This window comes from Astyanax mexicanus, chromosome 1, assembly GCF_023375975.1.
Source record: "Astyanax mexicanus isolate ESR-SI-001 chromosome 1, AstMex3_surface, whole genome shotgun sequence".
In the NCBI taxonomy this organism is placed as follows: Eukaryota; Metazoa; Chordata; class Actinopteri; order Characiformes; family Acestrorhamphidae; genus Astyanax; species Astyanax mexicanus.
The window spans coordinates 9912595-9937711 of NC_064408.1; the positions used below are offsets into that span (position 1 = coordinate 9912595).

The following is a 25117-nucleotide window of genomic DNA, read 5'->3' on the forward strand; positions in this document are numbered from 1 at the left end:
AACATATTAAAAAAAGATTTTGGAGCATTTCAAGAATTTCTATTGGTGCATTCATCATAAAACTTTTAATTAAAAAAAAAAAAAAATCAAAATGTATTAACTTTCAATAAAAGTTAGTTAAAAGGTTTTTGGAGCATTCCTATTGGTACATTCATCATTATTCTTTTTTTAATTTGTGAAATAAATGGAAAAAGAAACAATGTATCTATACACCATCATGTAATATTTGTGGAAAAGTTAAAAATTACAGTTTACACAAAAACTACCAAGAATGCCCAAACTTTTAATGTAAAGTTATATTAGTGCATTTATCATAGAAATATGGAAATATGGAAAAAAAGGAAAACTGAACTGATTTTTTAATTGAATTCAGTTCATGTAATCTAATTTTATTTTTAGTAATGTTAAAGTGTTTAAAAAATGATATCACTGTAATCTAAACGTAGATTTTTTAGCGTGATATATACTTATATTGAATTGTTGTCCAGCCCTAATTTAATATGAAGAGCTCCTAAAGACAGTAAACAGGAGCTTTGCTCTTTTTAGTTTTTGGTTGATTGATGCTTAACCATCAGAAAGAGACAGAGAAAGTGAGAGAGAGAAAGTACTAAATATATATATATATATATATAAATAAATATATAAATCAACTGCAGTACTTTTGTTGGTGCACTGAAAATGCCTTTCCTATAAAAACACACACACACACATAAACACAGAGCTATAGATGACTGTTTATATACAGCTGTGTGTTTGTTCATATGGAGAGCTGATCTGATTGGATAAGGGTACTGAGGACAGTGCAGAGTTCCAGCTGTCTAATAACCTTCGAGCGTCGAGGAAATAATATTTATTTTTTTGAAACTTGAATAAGGTTTTGGATGTCACAGACTTATATTTTTGTACAAAACTGTTTCTGTTTTTTTTTTTTTTTTTTTTTGTTTAGTTTGTTTTTTGTTTTGTTTAATGGGGTTGTTATGAAGAGTGAGAACAGTGCATACTGTATTAGTTCCTACGAAACCTTTTACGATACCTTTTATCATTCCAGAATGCTTTATTTATGGTGGTGTTAAATGAGAAATGAGAAGAAGCTAGTGTGGCATTGTTTTATTATGATCGAGCTTCGAGCATTTCTGTCTCGCGTGAAATTGTTGGTTGGCTTTTTGCGATTTTTGTTTTATAGAATCGTCGCAAAATGCGCCAACAATGAGACTTACGAAACTTTGTCTTATGTTTACTACCAGTTTGTTATTACCTAACAGTAATTTATAATGATGCTGTCGCGCAGAAACCTTGTATCTTCAAAACTAAGGGAAAATTTTTTGATTAGGCCTGTCCTGATAAATTATTTTATGGATGATTTATTGTATCCTAAAGGGATAATAATGTATTTTTAAGACTTTATTTTATGCAATTGTTTAATCCTTGTGTGGTGTTCGGGTCTGTGGGACCCGTTTTCATTTTTCATCAAATGATACTAAAAAAATATTTTTTCTAATTCAAACTCATTGGCATTGGCTCATTTTTTGTGAAAAACATATATCAAAACACATTTTTGATAAACACACACTGTACAACCCCCCCCCCCCCACATTTATATTACATACAGTATGTTTGGCCAATGGCTAATAAACATTGCTTCATTTGTAAATGTGAAACTAAACAAATTTTCCACTCATATCTTGAGTTTAATTCATTTTCTTTTACATTTTATTCAAAAAAATAATAAAAAAAGAGTAGCACTTTTTGAAAGAAATGTAACATAAGAAAGGTAAAGGGCAAATATTAACCATGTAAACTGTTTATATTGCTTACAATTTAGGTGAAGCAAGCATGTGTAAAGCATTTTAATGTAAAATTGCTTAATTTTGCTGAATTAAATACAAGTAACAAAGTAAACGAGTAACAAAAATATGAACACCACACAAGGGTTAAAAATCCTGATGTAATAAAACATAACTAAAATAACTTGACCGAGTCTAGTCAAGTACTGACTCGCTAAGTACACACATTGCGCAATATTGCAACCAGCAAAATGTAAAATCAAACCATAAATTGTACAATAAATTGCTATTGTAATTATCAAGACAGGCCTACTTTCCTTTAATGGCAAAAAGTTGGAGATACGTTGTTTTTTGCGTGATATACCAAACATACTACAGTATATGGCACCTTTTTCTTTCTCTGATGTGCTGTATTGTGTATGGCAGTATCTTTCCTGTGCCCGTTTTTGCTTCCTGGCCTGAACTGGCTAATTTTTTGACACCTAAGTTGTACTTGAAGATTGAGAACTTGAGAACATTACAGCAACTTTTGAGGTATTAAACCTGAAACTATCGTCCATCACTTTCATTAGAACATTGATCTGCTGCTTTATGGTCGTGTGTTTTACCAAAGTCCTAATATGCGTGTCTCTGTTCATAGTATAGTAGTACAGTAGTTATCTCCAGTCATGTGAGGGCAGATTCCCATCTCTATAAACAGGTAGAGGCCAAAATACTGGAAACTAAAGGTCAAATTAGCATTTTACAAACACATTTTGATATTATAATAATATTAATATGATTTTTTTCAGCTCGTTGCGGCTGCTGCGCTTGTGCAGATCTCCACATTGGGTGAAACTTTCCTCGCTAGAACAGTGACCGTCTATATAGTTTTTATACGCAAGTCTGTTCACTTGATGATCATCTTGGATATATAAGGTTGGATATATAAAGTTATATAAGGGAAGCCTTCCATCTGTTTGAATGGGCAGAAACCAAAATACTCTAAACCGAAGGTCAGATTATCATTTCAAAAACACATTTTAAGTCATTGATAAAATCTGACAAAAATCTCATAATTAGTTGGTAGCATTTGGCTCAACTAGGCCTGTCACGATAAACATTTTTCCCGTACAATATTTTTTCCCAAAAAGTATTACAATTAAATTGTTGCCATTTTTAGACCACTAATTTGGCACTAAAAAAATAATAACAAATTAACCTTTTTAAAGACAAATCTTTCATTCCTGTTTACGCACCTAATTTTGGAACCTGAAAATTACAGCTTGAACCAAAGCAGGTTATAGTAGGTTCTCCAGTGTGTACTATGTGTACATAAATATATATTGTAAAGTGTGGAGACAGGGGAACTGTGTGTGTGACCCACACCATGACGTGCAGCCCCAGTCTGTCCCAGCTGGCATGTGTTGAACCGGCGTAAGACTTAGCCTCAGCAAAGGCAACATGAACTGATACAACATGATAATGTAGTTATTGTGACAGGCCTAGGCTTAAAAATGCACAAAAAACATGATTTTTAGCTTTTATCGGATACTGCGCTTGTGCAGATCTCCACATTGAGTGGAACTTTCCTCACTAGCACACTGACCGGCTACATTGACCTCTTTATATGCAAGTCTGTTCACTTAATTCAACAACTTATTTTTAATCATTGATAAAACACGACAAAAATCTCATAGATAGTTTGTAGCGTTTGGCTCAACAAAGCACCAAAAAGCATGATTTTTTTAGCTCGTTATGGCTACTGCGCTTGGGCAGATCTCCTTATTCCCCGGCTCTTTTTGATGTTGGGCCGGCAGGACTTTATCTGTTGAGAGATCTTCCCTTCACATCTCCACCAGTATCTGGTCTCCTCATTATAACATCTCTGGTATTACTCAAGGAGAAAAATCTACCATGCTCTTAAAATCAAAAAACTGTTGATTGATTTTCACACTAAAGAGATTTGGTGAAGCTGTGAGTTCCTGTGTGAGATGCTCAGAGGTTCGAGCGCCGCTCCACAGTGCCGTGGTCTGTGCACACGCTGATTTAAAGGGTGTGTGACAGTAGTAACAATGACGTTAGCAGTTATTTGACCCTAATAATGAGCTCTCTGCCCCGCCCTCAAGCGAAAGATATGAGGGAACATATTCCATGTAAAGTATTTACACTGTAGTTCACGGATCAGCGGGCAACCCCGACTACACAAGTTTCATAACACAGTATTAGCAGCTCGCTATGAGTGAAAAAAAGACAAAAACACAAAAAACATGAATTCAAGCGTGAGCTGGATGATTTTCTCGTGAAAATACTTTTAGTAGGGATGCACCAAATATTCTGCAACCGAAATTATTTAGACAAAAAGGGCAAAATGTTTTGATTTTCTAGGAAATACTGTAAGAGACAAAGTCTGAATTATTTACAATAAACAATAGATCTGTCCCAATGACATTTTTTTTATATGAGTGATATATTGCAACAAACAAGAGTTCTGTCAATTTATTACCCTTTATAATGCCACACGTATAATAATTAGTATAATTCCTTTTAAAACAGACATTTTAAAGACCAATATACACTTTTAAATAAGTGTTTTTAGAGTAGGGAATTGGAAATGAATAAACATTAATAAAATAAAGCCACTGTTTTTATTAGATATTAATAGATCAAATTGAGGTCAACAAAATGATAATATGTGATAAGTAATTTCCATATACTGTAAATTATCGTCACAGACCTTTCAAACAATGGTGGTTTTGATGACAGAAAAGTCACATTTTTGTAAATGCAGCCAATGTGAGCCAAAAATAGCTTTACGGACAGTCTCCTGTTGAAAAAAAAATGTTAAAAGTGTTAAAATCCAGGAAAACCAGCAAAAAATGAATAAAAATGTGTTCGCTGTTAAGTATTCTGTATTTGGCCTTTGAGCTAAATGTTTTATTGTATTTTTTTTTATTTTTTATTTTTTTGGTTTGAATCAAAAACATCTACATTTTTTAGGAGTTTTAAGCAGTAAAGTAATCGACCAATCAACTTTTGCCCTTCTTTCTTTTTTTTTGTAAATGCAGCAAACATGTCAGCTGAGTGGAAGCATTGGAAAGTGTTGGTCAATGAGCCTGAAATACAGTATATAATATATAATAAAAATAGTACAGACATTGTCCTGCTGAAAATGTGGCGAAATCATGTTCAGTATTTGGGATTCTGCCTTCAGCTAAATGTTTCATTTTGTTTGTTTTTTGGTTTCAGTCAAAAATGTTCATTTTGATACATCCCTAGGTAGTTTTTAAGCAGTTTTAAGGAGTTTTACTCAGTTTTAAGGAGCACGGCAGTCAACCCATCAGCTTTTTCCCTTCCTTTATTCATTTTCTAGTGTGAACTGAGGGACCTGTAGTCCACGTGCAATCACGGAACGAGTCGACAGCGTGACGCGACTAACGGGCGACTTGCCTTGCTTTGTTTAATGGTTGTTTTATTTGGTTCTAAGCGATATACAGTCCTGAATATTGTTCACTGTTTCCATGTTTTTTAATCAATAAAGCCGTAGGTTTGTAAACAACAGCTCTGCTTGTGTCAGCTTTAATTTCAGACGTGTTTTGGTTAAAGGAGGCTTTCAGCGTCGGAAAGCCTGAGCAAACATCTACAAACAGCCTGACTGGTTGTTTAAGCAGCGGTCAGGATTACGGCCAGATCTAGTCACGCCTTGTTTACACGCTACGCCATATTCCCCGGAATCCCTGGGATTCGTTTTCCCCTTTCGTTTCAGGTCAGTTATCAGTTCTCCGGAAGTCTGATCTTCCACAGAAGCTTTAGTTTTAGAGAAGGTGCTTTTGTTTTTTTGGGGAATTTACGATAAGAATCACAGCTAAAAACAGTACTGAGTGCAGACGGTTCATGACCAACCATCAGCATTAAACTGTGATTGGAAAAATGTCAGTAGTTTAAACAATACTGCACTAAAAACATGGAAAATTAAAATGACTAATTACTGTAATTACGGCTCAGTCATAAATTAGAGTATATATAATTAGTTATATATGTATAATTATTAATATACAGTAATTGAATTCTCAGTTGTGTACCCTTTATTAATGATTGTAGTATAATTACTGTAGAAACATGCAGGATGAAAAGATTTTCTTTACATTGTAAATACATAAAGAATCATGTAGTAACTTAAAAGTGTTAAACAAACAAACCAGAGGCCCTGATGAGTGCCAGTTTCACCATGACATTATTAATGGTCTTTGCGACTGCACTTGAGAATACTTTCAAACTTCTTGAAATATTTTAGATTGACTGACCTTCATTTCTTAAAGTACATTTTTCTTTATTTAGTTAAGAAGTTCTTGTCATAATATGGATTAGAACATTAGGTTTATTTCAAGAAACACAAATTAGGCGCTTATTAATGTCTTATTATTTGCTTAATAAAGCCTTAATTAGACATTTGTAAATTATTTATTCACTACTTATTAGGCTTTAATTTGTGTTATTAAGTGTTCCTGGTGCTTAATTAGAGGTTTGTGATTAATTAAGTATTTATTCAGTTCTTTTTAGTGTCTAATTAGTGATGAACAGAACCTCACTTTAGAATATGGTACTTTAGTCACATCTTGGTCTATTAGTGATTTATTAAGCCCTTATTAACTCAATATTAACAAACTCCAGCACAGCCATAACCTTTCCAAACTCACATAGATCAAACTGCTGCCAATAATACACTAATAACATAAAACGTAGAATTAGTAAATAGTTAATGATTAATAAGCTAATCTGCTTAACAGGGTTCTGACATAACTGTTTATTGTGCACTATAAGAACTAATACAGACATTATTAATAATTTCCACATAACAGACCCCTAATTAAGCACTGATAACACAATAGCACAGAATAAAGCCTAATAAGTAGTGAATAAATCATTTACGGGCTAAGCGCTGCCACTATTATCAGAAGATTGTCATTTCAAACCCTGTTCATGTAGCTTGCCATCAGCTGCCGGAGCCCTGAGAGTGCACAATTGGTCTTGCTCTCTCTGGGTGGGTACAGTAGATGGTGCTCTTTCCCCTCATCACTCCTCGGGTGATGTGGATCAGCACAAGGCTGCGTCTGTGAGCTGATGTATCGGAACCGTGTCGCTGCGCTTTCCTCCGAGCGTTAGCGCTGTGATGCACTGGGTGATGTATGGGTTTAGAGGTGGGACAGGAGAGAGAGCTGAGTGGACTGAAACTCAGTTGTTGGACATCAGCAGGGGGGTGGTATTATTGATTAAAAGATCTGCATAAAGTACGCAGACACATCATCCCTGTCATCATCATGTCTATAGCACAGATGAACCTGAGAGGGCGCTGCAGAGGTGAAAATCACTACAATAAAAGCCTTTTTTCGAAGGTTAGGAAATGTTTATAAAAAATGTTTAACATGACTGGTATGTTTTATTACTTCAAACTTACACATTTCAGCTAATAATGAAAAAATAAATGGTTTATGGTTTAGTGGCTTTTTAATATAAAATCATAATTCATAAGTTGATTCATCCTTCACAATGACATTGATTTAACTATGAACAACCTTTGAAATGCTGGTTCTAAGATCTCGATATAGAGGAAAACAGTGTGAATAACTGATGATTGAATGTGATATGGAGTTATTGAGAAATGATTACAGTAATTACAATAAATCATCAGTACTGAAGGAACATTCCAGAGAACAGTCCTGCTGTTGTAATGTTGTAGACCTGGTACAGGAACAGTAGGCGTGGCTGTTGCTATGGAAACAAAAAGGTGTTTGTGTTTTATTTATTTCCTTCAGGTGTGTTAATGACCTTTGCGTGCTGCTTATGTGACAAAAACAGATTCATTTCTAATGTGACATCATTTAATCTCTTTTTATCATTAGATCCCTTAATCAAACAGCTGGATTTTACTACCTTAAATTAAAAAAAAAGAAATTATGGGACAGTATGGAAAATTCAAATAAAATAAAGCAAATGTATCTTGCATTTTCTTTAAACCATTAAATTTAATGTTTTGTCTGCTTAACTTTCTTTAATTTATTAATATGCCTTATGTTCACCATGTCCAGAAGCTCCGCCCACTTTTCTACTACAATACAGAGTTACTCTATATTCACTAATACCACTTACAACTTTACTGTACACAACACAAGCCTTATGTTCACCATGTCCAGAAGCTCCACCCACTTTTCTACTACAATACAGAGTTACTCTATATTCACTAATACCACTTACAACTTTACTGTACACAACACAAGCCTTATGTTCACCATGACCAGAAGCTCCGCCCACTTTTCTACTACAATACAGAGTTACTCTATATTCACTAATACCACTTACAACTCTACTGTACACAACACAAGCCTTATGTTCACAATGACCAGAGGCTCCGCCCACTTCTCTACTACAATACAGAGTTACTATATTCACTAATACCACTTACAACTCTACTGTACACAACATGGTCTTGTTGAAAAATACATAAATATCTTTGGAAAATATGTCATCTTGAAGGCATCGTAAAGTATTTCACTGTAAGTATTTATCTGCATTAATTCTGCATCACAGAAGCAGCTTTATTGTATGTTTATGTGGAAATATTTTAATTCCAGGTCATTTGCCCCAGTGTTTTTTTTTTATGACATCAGAAAAACAAGTTCAAAATATGTGTATGTGTACTGCTGAGTAACCAGTATGTGTTTTTAATCAGATATTATTGCAGGTACTTTTGGACCAAAACTTATGTGGGGTTTTTCTGAAATCACAAAAATAACTAGTTCAAAACTGGATGTTTGTTTAACTCACTTTCAAAATAAATACACCATCAACCACTGAGTAGGCCTACTAGTCTAGATGGAAACAGGGGTCCACGATCACATAGTGGATTTTTTTTCGCCACCTGTTTTTTCTTAATCTTTGAAGTGTCTATTTTAAGGTTCTGACAGGTAACAGGATGAAATAATGTCCCATGACATTTATTTTTAACCCTTTAATGCATCTATGCTAATTCTGAACCGGAAAAAATATGAAGAAAATGGCATAGCTCCTTGAGTTAACAACCTATAGAGACAAATGAGCACACTTTTCCATACAATTCTGGGTCAAGGAATTTAACGGAATGGTTATTTTTAAGTTTTTTACACATTTTGACTTAATTCTAGGACAAAAATATCAAAAATTAGCAGAAAATGTTAATTTGCCTGTATGTTTTCACATTATACTAAATTCCTGCAAACTAAATAAAAACATCTTGAGATTTTTCTTAATCCTTAAAGTGTCTTCTTTAAGATTCTGACAGGTAACAGGACAAAAAATGTCCTGTGGGGCTTATTTTTAACTTTTTACTACATCTATCCCAATGCCGAACCTGAAAACTAATCAAGAAATTGGCATAGCTCCTTCAGTTAAAAACCTATACAGACAAATGAGCACACTTTTCCATACAATTATGGGCCAAGGAATTCAATAAAATGGTTATTTTAAGTTTTTGACACATTCTGACTTAATTCTGGGACAAAGAGATAAATAAATAGCAGAAAATGTTAAGGTCGCCTGTAGGTTTTTACATTATACTAAAATCCTGTGCACTGGATAAAAACATTCTGAGATTTTTCTTAATCCTTGAAGTGTCTACTTTAACATTCTGTAGTGCTATAGTGCTATAGTGTACAGTAGTATACAGTAGTGCTGTAATGTACAGTAGTGCTATAGTGTACAGTAGTGTACAGTAGTGCTGTAGTGTACAGTAGTGCTATAGTGTACAGTAGTGTACAGTAGTGCTATAGTGTACAGTAGTGTACAGTAGTGCTGTAGTGTACAGTAGTGCTATAGTGTACAGTAGTGTACAGTAGTGCTATAGTGTACAGTAGTGCTGTAGTGTACAGTAGTGTACAGTAGTGCTGTAGTGTACAGTAGTATACAGTAGTGCTGTAGTGTACAGTAGTGCTATAGTGTACAGTAGTGCTGTAGTGTACAGTAGTGTACAGTAGTGCTGTAATGTACAGTAGTGCTATAGTGTACAGTAGTGTACAGTAGTGCTGTAGTGTACAGTAGTGTACAGTAGTGCTGTAATGTACAGTAGTGCTATAGTGTACAGTAGTGCTGTAGTGTACAGTAGTGTACAGTAGTGTACAGTAGTGCTATAGTGTACAGTAGTGCTATAGTGTACAGTAGTGTACAGTAGTGCTATAGTGTACAGTAGTGTACAGTAGTGTACAGTAGTGCTATAGTGTACAGTAGTGCTATAGTGTACAGTAGTGTACAGTAGTGCTGTAATGTACAGTAGTGTACAGTAGTGCTATAGTGTACAGTAGTGCTATAGTGTACAGTAGTGTACAGTAGTGCTGTAATGTACAGTAGTGTACAGTAGTGCTATAGTGTACAGTAGTGCTATAGTGTACAGTAGTGTACAGTAGTGCTATAGTGTACAGTAGTGTACAGTAGTGCTATAGTGTACAGTAGTGCTATAGTGTACAGTAGTGTACAGTAGTGCTGTAATGTACAGTAGTGTACAGTAGTGCTATAGTGTACAGTAGTGCTATAGTGTACAGTAGTGTACAGTAGTGCTATAGTGTACAGTAGTGTACAGTAGTGCTATAGTGTACAGTAGTGTACAGTAGTGCTATAGTGTACAGTAGTGTACAGTAGTGTACAGTAGTGCTACAGTGTACAGTAGTGAACTGGTGTCTGGGAGCACAGTCATACTCTGCACTGCCACCCACCCCGAGCGTCTGAGGTCTTCCTATAAGACGAGCTGTTCCAGTAAAGCAGATGGAGCTGCAGCGGGTCATTGTGAAAGTAAAAGTCTCAGCTGAGGATGCAGAGTGTCGGGGAGTCAGAGCGGACGGGGAATCTGAGTTCAGACTGAGAGCGCTGCTATAAACGGACTCGCTGATAGGAAATAGCTGTTCTTCACATCCTGCTGACCCACTGACAGGTCGGCCTGTCTGCTCCGCCGGGGGCGTGTTCACTCTCGAGACATGGGGGATTCACCGCACGAGGGGGAAACAACCAATCAACGTGAACAAAAAAACACTTTATAAATAGAACATCTGCATCAGTCTCATATTATAAGAGGTTTGTTATGCCAAGAATAATCAGACAGCACCAGTCAAAGGTTTGGACACACCTTCTCATTCAGTGTTTTTATTTTTATTCCTGATGAGAGCCAGTTCCATCAGTTTTTGATGGTCTCTTTGTGACTTCACTTAAGAGTTTCAAAGTTTATGACTTTTTTTACTTGCATCTCATAATCTACCTCTTCACTACTTTACAACTGATGCTCTCAAACACTTTATTAAGAGACAAGAAATTCAAGTGTTTAACTCTTGACAAGTTCAGCAAAGCTGTTAACTGAAAGCCTGAATTCCAGGTGACTCTAAATCATAAAGCTGACTGAGAAAATCCAGCTAAGATGAGCAACACTAAAGTCATCTAAGCAAGAGGAGCTACTTTGAAAAATCTAAAATATATAAATATTTTTGTCTAGTAAACGAAATCATGTTTCTTTTCATAGTTTGAATGATTTTAGTGTTAATCTACAGTGTGGATTTTTTATTTTAAATAAAAAAAAAAAACACTGAATTTAAGGTGTGCCCAAACTTTTGACTGGTAGTGTATTTATCTGAAGGATATTTAATACGTATATTCATCCATCCATTCAACTATCATCTGAATCAATACATTTAACTGTTCTTCAACTTCTTTACCTAATTCTAAAGTTGGAAAAGGTCAAGAGCAATCTTAAAATCCATTTTATTTTAAATAGATTCTTACATGGAAAACTCTTCTTAAGGTTTGTTTTTCTATTAGGAACCTAAAAAAAAGTAACTTCATTGTTTTAAGTAGTTTCTACTGACGAACTGAGTTAATTACATAAAACCTTTAATTATATCTAAATTGTAAGTTAATTTAACTGATGTATGTTTTGTTAAATCAACTGATTTGCACAACAGTTTAAACTTTAAGTTTGATTTTATGGTCACATGATTAAAATAGATTTGAATTTAGTCTTGTTTTGATTTTGAAAATGTACATCGTAATTACTTGATTGAACATTAGATGTAAAGAAATAAAATGGTGTAGAGTAAACTGTATAAAACATTATTATCAGTTATCAGCTTAGAAAATGTTGCTTGCTCTTACAGCCTATAAAACAGAGGCCAGACAGATCATAGGTAAAGATGAGATATGAGCAACAAGTTTGGGGAAATGACTAAACACTGATGGTCAGAAACACTTCATTAGAAACCATAATTATTACTGATAAAATTGTTCTTTTTATGCTGGAACTTTTTGAAGTTGGTACTTTAAAGAATGTTTTGCAACAGGAAACACAAATAGCACACAATCATTAAAAATCTATTTTTAATACTATACTTTATTATAGAACAATTCTTTCTTAAAGTCTACTGACAGGTCTTACTGTTTCACTATACGAAAGGGGGAAGGAATGCAAACAGAAACCACTTTACCATTATTGATTTATGTGTGGGGATGAGACAAAAATGTGTAGTGAATTATTACCGTGCTTTTTGACGCTTTTAAGTGTTTTTAATAGTTTATACTTTATAAACACTACTGTCATGTTCAGAATGAAGATTAGTTTTTATTAATGCTGTTTTATCACTGTCTTACATTTCTCTCCTCTCTGCTTTTCCTGCTTTCTCTCTCTCTCTCATTCTCTCTCTCTCTCTCTTACGCACACACACACACACACACACACACTGACACACACATGGACACATACTTAAACACTTACTCACACACTTGCACAAATGTTGAAGGTGGAATATGGAGCTAGCATGCATTTCCTCTAATAAAGCTCCTAAATACACAAGGAAGTAGCAGTATTTAAATATTATTTACTGAAATGTAGAGTTCAGTTTTACTTGTATTTTATTAACATTTAATTAAATTGATGTTTATTTCATTAAAGTTTCTGGCAGGAAATTAAACTTGTGTGTGTCAGTATCGAGTATGAAGAGGAAGTGAGGCTGAACTACAGAGAAAATAAGATTCTAGAATCTGAACCTTAAGGAGAATCTTTCTTTATTTATTTTTTCATATTTTGCATTGGTGTTTTTGAACAAATTGAAATAAAGTTTAATCTGTGTTAAAAGTTAAAAAGATACAATAATGAATAAAAACACGTTAGGATGATCTTATGTTAATTATTTTACTATACATTTAAAAGTCCATTATAAAAAGTTTCAGTGTTAGGATGAAAAATGCAATTAATTGTGATTAATCACAGAAGACTGTAGATACAGATTCAGTATTTTAGTACTTAAGTACAGTAGTGAAGTAAAAATAATACTTCAGTAGATACAGATACAGTATTTTAGTACTTAAGTACAGTAGTGAAGTAAAATAATACTCCAGTAGATACAGATACAGTATTTTAGTACTTAAGTACAGTAGTGAAGTAAAAATAATACTTCAGTAGATACAGATTCAGTATTTTAGTACTTAAGTACAGTAGTGAAGTAAAAATAATACTTCAGTAGATACAGATTCAGTATTTTAGTACTTAAGTACAGTAGTGAAGTAAAAATAATACTTCAGTAGATACAGATTCAGTATTTTAGTACTTAAGTACAGTAGTGAAGTAAAAATAATACTTCAGTAGATACAGATTCAGTATTTTAGTACTTAAGTACAGTAGTGAAGTAAAAATAATACTTCAGTAGATACAGATTCAGTATTTTAGTACTTAAGTACAGTAGTGAAGTAAAAATAATACTCCAGTAGATACAGATTCAGTATTTTAGTACTTAAGTACAGTAGTGAGATAAAAATAATACTCCAGTAGATACAGATACAGTATTTTAGTACTTAAGTACAGTAGTGAAGTAAAAATAATACTCCAGTAGATACAGATTCAGTATTTTAGTACTTAAGTACAGTAGTGAAGTAAAAATAATACTTCAGTAGATACAGATACAGTATTTTAGTACTTAAGTACAGTAGTGAAGTAAAATAATACTCAAGTAGATACCGATTCAGTATTTTAGTACTTAAGTACAGTAGTGAAGTAAAATAATACTCAAGTAGATACCGATTCAGTATTTTAGTACTTAAGTACAGTAGTGAAGTAAAATAATACTCTCGTAGATACAGATAAAGTATTTTAGTACTTAAGTACAGTAGTTTTATTTACCCTTGATTCAGCACTTACAGCTTACAATCGCACTGATCTTTCTGCTGCTGGTGTGTATTACTGTGTGTGTTTGTGTGTGTGTGTGTGTGTGTGTGTGTGTGTGTGTGTGTGTGTGTGTGTGTGTGTGTGTGTGTGTGTGTGTGTGTGTGTGTGTGTGTGTGTGTGTCTGAAGGCCCTGGTCTTCCTCTGAGCCGTGCAGATGTGCTCTCATTTGGGAATGACTAACTCTCCACTTCCGCCCACCTCACCTGCCCACACACAGCAGGAGAACACAAACAGAAGGAATTGTGGGTCAATGAGCTTCGTCCCTCCTCCACTAACACACACTCCTACTGAGACTCTGTGCTCCTCAGAGGAGGTCCTGCTACAGGAACCCTCACTCAGAGCGGGACTAACCACAGAAGAATCAGGGCTGTATAAAAAATATTGATATATATTAAAGTGTATGCAGTAAAATGTTATGTGAAACTACATATTCTATTAAATAACAATTTCTATTTCTATTCCTTTGTTTTAGGTGCGCCACTGACTGAAATTAACCTAGACAACAGTCAGTCATCAGAGTCCATTCCTATAGGCATTCGTACACCCCTGTTTGGTAAACACACACATACACACACCCGCTCGGACGCACTGCAGAGCACAAACCCGACTTTTAACTCAACAATAAACAGAATAAAGAATAAAATAACATTGCTGTTCCCTTAAACGAGCTGCTGGTGTATCTTCACAGTGTGAACGAGCAGCTCAGTATCTGTCTCTGCTGAGACGCACAAAAAAGCGCCATGCTGTTCAGATATGAACACGCCAAAGTAATGCACAGATATTATACACATCATATCAAACAGAAGAACATACATTTCTAACCAGCACAGTAACATCACTCTGATATTAAACATCACCAATTCATTCATCTCAGAATATTGTTAGCATCGCTAGTTAGCTGTTAGCCATCATAGCTAGTCTGCCATTTAAGGCTTCATAATAAAAGTCCCAGGGCAAATCATTTAAATATATTTCAAAACCAATGACTGTATTAATTAATTAACTAAAATAATAAAGAACATGCATTATTTTATTTTATTTGGACTTTTTTAAGTAAACTTTTCATCAACAAGTTTTTGTACAAATGTTGAATTAATATCATTTTTTTTCTAGAATTGTTTCTAGAAAACTATTTTAAATCATTTTTTAATAAGATTAAAAAGAAACTCTTTTTGATAGGAATTATTGCAAGAATGCAGAAGAACTGAACTAGAACTAAACTTCCAGGCCAAAAGTCCCTTTCAAATCTCTGTTTGATGTTCCATAAGGAAACAAACAGGCTTCTTTGGAACGTTGCCACAATAGAAGCACTTTTGGTTTCCCTTTCCTTTCAGTGAAAGTTTCTTAGCAGTTTCAGTTTTTGTAAATGAGGCGTTGAGCAGGAAAGAGAGATATAAAAAAAAAAAACGAAAAAATTACACAACTTATTTTTTTTACTTTACTTTTATTTGTTTTTTTTTATTATTCACTACATGTATGAAAAAAAATCTTTTTTATAACTTTCAAGAACCTCCACATAATATGGCCCTTGGACCTTCATTAAAAACCTTTTAATTGGCTCCTGGCATCCATTTATTAGCATTTTTGTGCTTGTTTGCCTCACCATCAATGTGTAGTCATTTCCCCAGGTAACCTTCGGTTCAGTTTTGTAGTCTATCTAATGTCTAAATGCCTGATTTTAGTGTTGTCAGTTGCTAAAACTAGTTACTATTTTTTTTTTTTTGCTCTTCAACGTAATTTCATACTGGCTGAGAACTACAACACAATAAAAAAATAATTAACAATGAACTTATATCGTTTGATTAATAATAAAAATTGTTATCTATATAGATATATAGATATATATATACACTCAGAATTAAAATCAAAATATGAGGTTTTACCTCTAATTTACTGAGTAGATTCTATAAGTAGTTTTTTTTTACAGTGTTAAGAAAGACGTTTTTGGCACAACACTGCTTAATTTTTCTTCTGTATTGTTTAAAAAGGCTAATAATAGCTTGCTTCTTATTTGGCTCCTGGCATCATTTATTTGAATTTTGGGCTTGTTAGCCTCACTGTCAGTGTGTAGTCGTTCCCCACCTTCGTTTATTTATTGAGTTATAGTTCATGTAATCACAATACAATTAATATTATTCACTTTTTTGTAATTAGTTGTGTGATGCATTGAAATTTATTTTGTCCCAGGTGTACTTACTTAAAGTATATTAAAAATAAATTAATATTATGCTTTCATCAAATGTTTGAAACTTCAAACTTTGATCACACTTTTTAAAAAGTACAAAACAGTGTATTTTAATGAGTGATTTATACATTTAAGATTGATTTTAAAATTCTAAAATAAAAATGTAAAAGGAAGGGGAGTCGAGTTTCAGCAGAACACCAGTTTGTTTTTTCTTGTTTTTATGGTTTAATGTCGGATGATAGCCTGCTTTAAATCTCTGTTAAAGGTCAGAAGATCTCATAAATATGATAAACAGTTAAAATAATGATAAATCTTTAGTTCTGAGGGCTAAAAGCAGACAAACCAAGTCTCCCTGAAGCTGCGGGAGTCTCCCGCATTTCGGTAGTGGCTCCCTGATGCCCGCGAGTCACATATAATCTCCCGGAATTCAGAACGAGTGCCCCAAACACGCACACAGGCCACAGACTTTTTATCTCTAATCTTGTGTGGGAAGGAGAGAGAGAAAACAGAGAGAGGTTTGATTGGCCTGTTCTCTGCAAAGAGTCTGTGAGACAGCCAATCAGTTTTTAGTGTGGGCGGGCAGTGTTTTTCCCCCCTCCCGGACGGGATTTGTTCAGTGAGTGAGAGAAAGCAGATCATGGTGGAGGCATTATTAATAATTATTGTAATATTGATATGAAATGATTTGATGTTGTGCAAATTTTTGTGATATTGTAACTGTCAATTTTTGCCAAATAAAGGCTTTTTTTCCAAAAAAACAAAAAAGAAAAAAGGAAAGCAGAGGCAGGGCCTTCCAAAAAGAAAAAAGATAAAACTTATTTCACCTCATTTAACCTCCCTGAAATAAACTTTTGCAACTTGGGATGTCTGCTAAAAGGCGCTGTAATCTGATAAGAGCTGTATTGTATTAGTATGTGTTTGTTGTTGTGAGGATCAGGGCTGAGGTTTTTCGTGTTTAGTGTTCGGGGCTTTCTCTAATGGTGTGCCAGCTTCACCTTCCTGGCCCGTGGATGCAGATTCTCGGGAGTCGGGCACACTGTGTGCATGTGAAGCTTCTGCCTCGTCATGTTTGTGGTTGGCTAACTGGAAGCAGGTGCATTCCAGAGAGTAATTATGGGCATTTTTTTTTTGTACGGGTGATGTATCAATACCGGGCCAGCAGCATGTCAGGGCTAACCTCATTTACATCCTGTATTAATCTGACATTCTGAGCTAAGAGGAAGTCAGTAGGGAAGCGAGAGAGCGGCGGAGTGTGTGAGAGTGTGTGTTTGTGTCTGTGAAAGAGTGTGTGTGTGTGTGTGTGTGTGGTTAACTTTGTGTTGTGTTCAAACAAGTGGAGCCAATCTGTTAAATTTGTAAAAAATATTTTATTAATTGCAAAAGAATTTTGACACAATTCCGGCTTCTCATCGTTCAATTAAAACCTCTATCCAGATAAATCTCTCCATCCAGATAGAGTGAATCTGATTGTGATTGGATGTAGAGAGGTAGAAACATATACCATTCCCACTCCCTATTGGTTTATACTGTGATCCATCACACCTGCACACGTCACGCCCCAAACCCCCCTCCCCCCCCCCCCCCCCCCCCGACACACACACACTTCAGCAAGAACATAGCAGACGTATGTAGTCTAGTATGAAGATGATCCGTGCAGAGACTCAAGAGATCTCCAGACAAACTCCAGTCCAACTAAGCTTTAATAGCTTTAATATATTTACATTCTACTAAAATACATTTATTTACAATCAGCATATATGCAGCTGAAACAGAGAACAGCCTAGAGCAAAATCCCAAATTATATTATCAACATTAACATTTTAATAATATAACATTATAGTCATTATGGCTTTCAGAAAAATGTGTTTTAGGGAGGGAAGTTAGTGCACTACACTCTAAAAAACAGAGGTACGATATGAGTACTTTTTTGTACTCAAAGGTTCACTCTTCATAATTATACCCTCAAAGGTACAATGTTGGTCTTTACAGGGTCAGATTTGTTCCCTCTGAAGTACAAAGTCATTCCTATCAGCAAAAAGTACAAATTTGTACCATTTAACCTGCAGACAAAGGGTACATTCAGTATTCTGTATCACTGTACTAACAAACAATATATATTTAAATTGCACATTTTTTATTTGAAAGCCAGACAATTTTGGATCATTAATTTTTGAGCCATATTTAGTTGATGATAATGTTTATAATCTTTACTGGCACAAAAACCATGGGTACCAAAAAGGACTTTCACTAAAAGGTACTTTTTTGTACCTCAATATAAGGTACAGCCCCAGCGACAATCTGTACTTACTTTTCTTAGTGTGTATAGGACTCTATAGTGCACAATTTTTCTCCTAAAGTATTTTTTCTTTTATACTTTAAGTAGTTTTGAAAGCAGTACTTTTACACTTTCACCTAAAGAGTACAAAGCTTGAGTTGATGCTTTAACTTCTACAGAAGTATTTTAAACCCTAGTATCTACAGTATACTTCTACATACAGAGTAATGAATAAATATACTTCTCAAATACATTTTGGAGTTATGGCAACATGGAACTGTATCTTTATTAGTGGCATCAATCACTTTAAGGATTAACACTATTCTGTGATTAATCATGATTACAAATACTGTATTTAAATGCTGCTACTTCCTTGTGGTTTAAGATCTTTAATACAGGAAATGAACGCTAGCTCCATGTTCTACAACTGTGTTAGTAAGCAAATGTGTCTATGTGTGGTTGTGTGTGTGTGTGTGAGAGAGAGAGAGAGAGAGAGAGAGAGAGAGAGAGAGTCAGATCATCTGATTAAAACAGAATTCTGTGATTAATAACGATTAATCGAACCTTTTACTTCTTCTAAAGGCTAAGCCTTTTATAATAGTATTTACATGTAAATAAAGTAATAGCCAATTGGAATCATGTCTTTTATGTCAAATGCTTTAATAATTAATCGTATTAATCACAACAAATATTCTTTGATTACTCATGATTTAAAATATTTGAAAGCTGCTACTTCCTTGTGGTTCAGGAGCTTTAATGGAGGAAATAAATGCTTGCTCCATATTGCCTGTGTGTGTGTGTGTGTGTGTGTGTCAGAGAGAGGCAGAGAGAGAGAGAGAGAGAGTGTAGGTACACACTGTAGAAGGAAGAGAGGTGTGTGTGTGTGTGTGTGTGTGTGTGTGTGTGTGTGTGTGTGTGTGTGTGTAGGGCGGGTAAGGGTGGGATTTTTGTCGTTCTGAACTATTTGTCTTGGGAGGGTTGAGGGTGTGTAATCAAGATTGCGACACATGAGTGGGAGGTTGGACACACCCACTCCTTGCTTGTGTGTGTGTATATGTGTGTGGATCTAAGTGCATGTATGTGTGTGTTTGTGTATGTGTGTGTATACAGTATATATCTGTGTGTGTGTGTGTGTGTGTGTGTGTGTGTGTGTGTATAAGTGTACATCGGTGTGTGTATATATATATAAATGTGTGTGTGTATGTGTGTATAAGTGTGTGTGTATATAAATATATATATATATATATATATATATAAATGTGTGTGTATGTGTGTGTGTGTGTGTATAAGTGTGTGTGTATATATATATAAAAATGTGTGTGTGTGAGTGTGTGTGTTTGTCTGTGTGTATGTATGTGTGTATCTATGTGTGTGTATAAGTGTACATCAGTGTGTGTGTATATATATATATATATAATATAATATAATATATGTGCGTGTGTATAAGTGTGTATATATATATATATATATATATATAAATGTGTGTGTTTATGTGTGTTTATGTGTGTGTGTGTGTGTATAAATGTATATATATAAATGTGTGTGTGTGTGTGTGTGTGTGTGTGTGTGTGTGAGCGTGGTTGGCCCGGGCTGAAGAGTGTAAGAGCTGTAATAAAGGCTGAGTGGAGTGAGTATCTGGCGAGCGCGAGAGCAGCGAGAGCAGAGAGAGCTATTTCAGGTGAACACTTCCTACATCGCCTGGCAACTATTGTATCTGTGCTATTCTCCGTCTCTGCTGACTGGTGGAGGATCTAATGAACCACAGACACTCATCACTCATCAAAGAACACTAACGACACCGTGAAAATCCTACAGTCCTCACTGTGCAGAACTTCAGATCATGCTCACCAGCCTAGAATGTGTTAATAAAGTGTTAATAAAGAAGGAATAGCCTCGATATCATCACAGTGCTTAGCATGATCTCACCAGGTGTTTCCCCAACAACCACTGGGACAAATAATCATGCTATAAAGGATTGTTTAAACTTTAGAAAACTCCTAACATTTAAGGAACATTGCACACTTTATGTAGTAAAAACATAGATACATTATTGTCTCCTGGAATCATGCATCTTGGGCTTATTTGCCTCACTGTCAATGTGTAGTTATTTACCCCAGGTCATCTTCTACAAGCCATTGAGTTGTAATCTATCTAATGGCTGGCTGCCTGGTTTTAGTGTTAAACTCAAGTTACAACAAAAAAAAGCATGTTTAGCTGTGATTAATCACAATTAACCATATTTTTGACTCCTCCTTACAGTGACTCAGTAACAGATAACAGTGAGTAACAGTTAGTGTCAGTAACAGATTTCTTTATCAGATTCCTTTTTATTTTTGTTTATAGATATACAAAAATATACAAATATTACAATATTTAATTAAATATCAGTTAACTAATATTAGCAGTAGAAAATATACTTTAGAAAAGTCCTAAGATTTAAGAAACACATAGAGATTTTATAACTTTTACTTCAAACTTTTAATAGTAATAAATAAATCTATGTGTTTTTAACTATGTTTAAGTACCAGTTGAATAAAAAAAAATATGACAAATGAAGAAGGAAAGATTCTCGTTAAGGAAATAAACTGGTAAATTAAGGCAGAAGCAGCAGCATGCAATCTAGGAAATCTAGATTCAATACTCAGCACTAAACTAAGCAAGCAGAGGGTTTTAAATATTAGGCAGGGCAGGTGGAACCAATTAGTAACACGGAGAGCGGGAACGCCATAGCGTCATGTGATCAGTGGAAGTGCGGTGTGGGTGCATGCTGGGAAGTAGAGTCTTTGAAGAAAAGTTCAAAGTCTTGAGCAGGCAGAATGAAGGATTTGGGCAAACATGAACAATATGGGCAAAATTTATATTTTAATATATATTACTTTTTCCTATACATGACGACCTTTTCACAATGCCCAGTTTATCGCAATAGTGCTTCAAGCTGTGGTGAATTATTACAAACAGCTATTCAAATATTCTCTAATACAAAGTATAGTGACTTTTATTCAGTTTTTGCTGCATGTCATTCAATTAAACAGGATTTTGTTATCTCTCTAATAATATGTACAGCTGGGTCAGTGTTCTTTAAGCACTAACGATAATATCCTCGATATGCATATTAAGGCTTTTTTGTTGATACAATTAGAAAATTTATCACGATACAATAAAATATTGACATGTTGCCCAAATCTAGGATAAAGCATCACACAGTAGAAATGTGTACTGCAGTATTGCAGTCAGAAATGAGTATTCCAAATTGATTTTTTAAATATATGATGCTGTTTACTGCAAACTAAAGACACTTTGTCAACAAGAGAATGTTAAACCCCATGCTGCAAACATTACAAAGGCATGGCTGCAGAAAAAGAGCATGTCTGCAGTATAGCAATAATCTCAATCCATAACTCATTTAGAAACTACGCTTTTCCATACAGAAGCACAGAAAAAAGGTTATTTTTTTGGCCAATCACAGTTTTGGTTCCTTAAAGCTTAAACCCTTCAGTGGGTGTTTCTGTGAAATTGCCTTTTAAAAAATGAGATGTGCGAGTGAGAAAAATGTCAAAAGAGAGGTCCAAAAATACAAGAACGGTCAGCAACAGGTAATCAATAAAATGGGCAAGGCAAAAATTCGGTGCTTGCTTAGCACTAAACTGAGCAAGCAGAGGGCTATAAATACTAGGGGAGCCAGGTGGAGCCAATTAGTAACACGGAGAGCAGGAACACAGCAATCCATAACTAATTTAGAAATTATGCTTTTCTATATAGAAGCACAGAAAAAGGATATTGCAGCCAATAGAAAAGTAATCACACTTTTGGTTCCTTAAAGCTTAAACCCTTCAGTGGGTGTTTCTGTGAAATTATGTTTTTGTAAATGAGATGTGTGAGTGAGAAAAAGGTCACATTTACTGAACTTCCATTTAACGTAACGCCACATTTTTCCTAGAAGTCTACATCCAAAACAATATCCATTATGATCCTTTATTTTAATTAACGGACCATTGTTATGTGAACTCATTTTAATAGCTTGTTAATAGAGAAGCATAAACCAATGGCTTTTATACATATGGCAAATCAAGTGCTTTTGGTTTCTCGGGTGAAAAAAAATATACTTTAATTGAATACAAATAGTACAAAAGTCTTACTTAAAGTGTGCTAAGTGTACTTTAGTACTTACTGTACTAAAATTGAACTTTTTCAAATATACTTAATTAACTTTTAAACATACTACTTCATGTATGTAACCCAAAAGTTTAAATTTGCTTACAGTACAATTATAATACATTTAATGAATATTACAACTGTATCACTATTATATACTAGGTATATTGTACTAAGAATTGCTGTTAAATATATTTACATTAGAGAACACATATGCTTCTTGTTCCTGTCTTTTGTAAGTAGCACACTTCTAATATACTTCGTTGGGTATATATATTAGTAAAGGTAAAAGTGCCTATATTCTTATTTTTATGTTCAATTTAATGACTGTATCCTATTATTGTTGTTATATCTTTACCTTTTACTTTGTGCCTTATCTTTGTATGTAAATCGTCTTAGAGAATTCTGAAAGGCTCTATATAAATAAAATGTATTATTATTATTATTATTATTATTATTATTATTATTATTATTATTATTATCATTATTATTGAAATACTGTACATAACTGTTATATTAATGGAATACCTAAATATAAACTTAAAAAAAAATACTAATGTAGTAATTTAATTTTCATTTTAATTTAAAAGTTACATTATACATTGTAATTTAAGTGAACTACTGTACCAGCTGTTTTTAACACACTTTGCTTAAAAATTTACAAAAGTACAGTATATTTGGAAATAAGTATTTTAGAAGTATATTGAATTACATTAAACTACAAATGTACTTCATAGTAGTCTATTTATTAAAATACAGTATATTGTACTTTTTAAAAAGTATTATCAAATTTTACTTTCAAACATTTGATTAAAGAAAAATATTTATGTACTTTAATACATTTTATGTAAGTATATAATTCCGTCAGTATATTTACAGCATACTTAGACATTTCTCAATATGTTTAAAGTACAATTAAAGATATTCTTTTTTTTACAACTGGGTTGGGTTGGTTTCTTTACATTATTTTTTTTTAAATCAACAATGAATTTAAATAATATTGTGAAATGTGTTGAAATCATGAATAATCCCCCCGTATTCCTGTTTTACAGCACTGTACAGGCCTGTACACTCAGAGTATGATGCAGAAAATCTAAAAATACAGCTGATCACGCCTGAGCCGCGATGCTCTCATCAGTTTATTATAGAGCACACATCACCCCTGACTGATATGACTCTCGGCCGGCTTCCAAGAAAAGGCTGAATGCTGTTAGATTAGAGGGGTGTTCCACAGGGCTCAGGCCGTGGCCCCTTTTTATTTACTAAGCTTATCGTCATCGTCTCCTGTTACACCTACCGCTGGTGCTTATAAAAAAAACCTGCAGACTCTGTTTAAACATTCCTTAACAACAGCGCTACAGAGTTATAGAAAGGGAAGTTTTAATTCACCCTCTTATCATCTTCAAAAAAAAAACAAAAAAAACGAACTAAATAAATAAATACACCACATGACTAAGAATAAAGAGCTTACTGTCACTGCTGTCAGACAACAACTCAAACTCTTACTGGAAGTTAGAGTAAAATATTTTTTTTTTCAAATTGTTTTAGAGCATTTATTGTATAATTAATGTGGTTGAATTTGTGGTTGCTAGGTGGTTGCTATGTGGTTGATGTGATGTTGCTAAATGGTTGCAAACGTATCCCAAACGTTTCTGTAGTGCTGCTATGTTGTTGCTAAATGCTTGCTATGGTGTTTTTGTAGTGCTGCTATGTGGTTGCTAAGGTGTTGATGAATGGTTGCTATGGTGTTGCTGTGGTGCTGATATGTGGCTGCTAAGGTGCTGATAAATGGTTGCTATGGTACCCAAGTAGTTGCTATGGTGTTGCTATGGTGTTGCTAAATGATTGTTATGGTATCCCAAGTGGTTGCTATGGTGTTGTGCTTCTATGTGGTTGCTAATGTGTTGATGAAAGGCTGTTATGGTATCCAAATAGATGCTATAATGTTTCTGTAGTGCTGCTATGTTGTTGCTAAATGCTTGCTATGGTGTTGTTGTAGTGCTGCGATGTGGTTGCTAAGGTGTTGATGAATTGTTGCTATGGTGTTGCTGTAGTGCTGATATGTGGCTGTTAAGGTGTTGATAAATGATTGCTATGGTACCCAAGTAGTTGCTATGGTGTCGCTCTGGTGTTGCTAGATGATTGTTATGGTATCCCAAGTAGTTGCTATGGTGTTGTAATGCTGCTATGTGGTTGCTAAGGTATTGATAAATGGTTGCTAGGGTATCCAAGTGGTTGCTATGGTGGTGCTGATATGTGGTTGCTAATGTGTTAAAAATGGTTGCTATGGTGTTACTATGTGTGCTGTTGTGGTGTTGCTAAGTAGTTGCTATGGTGTTGCTAAATGATTGTTGTGGTATCCAAAGTGGTTGCTATGCTGTTAGTGTGGTGTTGCTATGTGGTTGCTAAGGTGTTGATAAATAATTACTATGGTTCCCAATGGTTGCTATGGTGTTGCTATGGGGTTTCTTTTGTGTTGCTAAATAGTTGCTATGGTGTCCAAGTGTTTGCTATAGTTT

General features: G+C 34.4%; 1 long non-coding RNA gene across 1 annotated transcript in view; it reads left to right on the plus strand.

The window, feature by feature from the left end:
- LOC125781293 (uncharacterized) overlaps positions 1-5324 on the plus strand; it is a 76235-nt gene extending 70911 nt beyond the window's left edge. The window contains exon 2 of the long non-coding RNA XR_007424517.1: positions 1823-5324. This is a non-coding gene — a long non-coding RNA (uncharacterized LOC125781293). The remainder of the gene's footprint in view (positions 1-1822) is intronic.
- The last annotated feature ends 19793 nt before the right edge of the window (positions 5325-25117 follow it).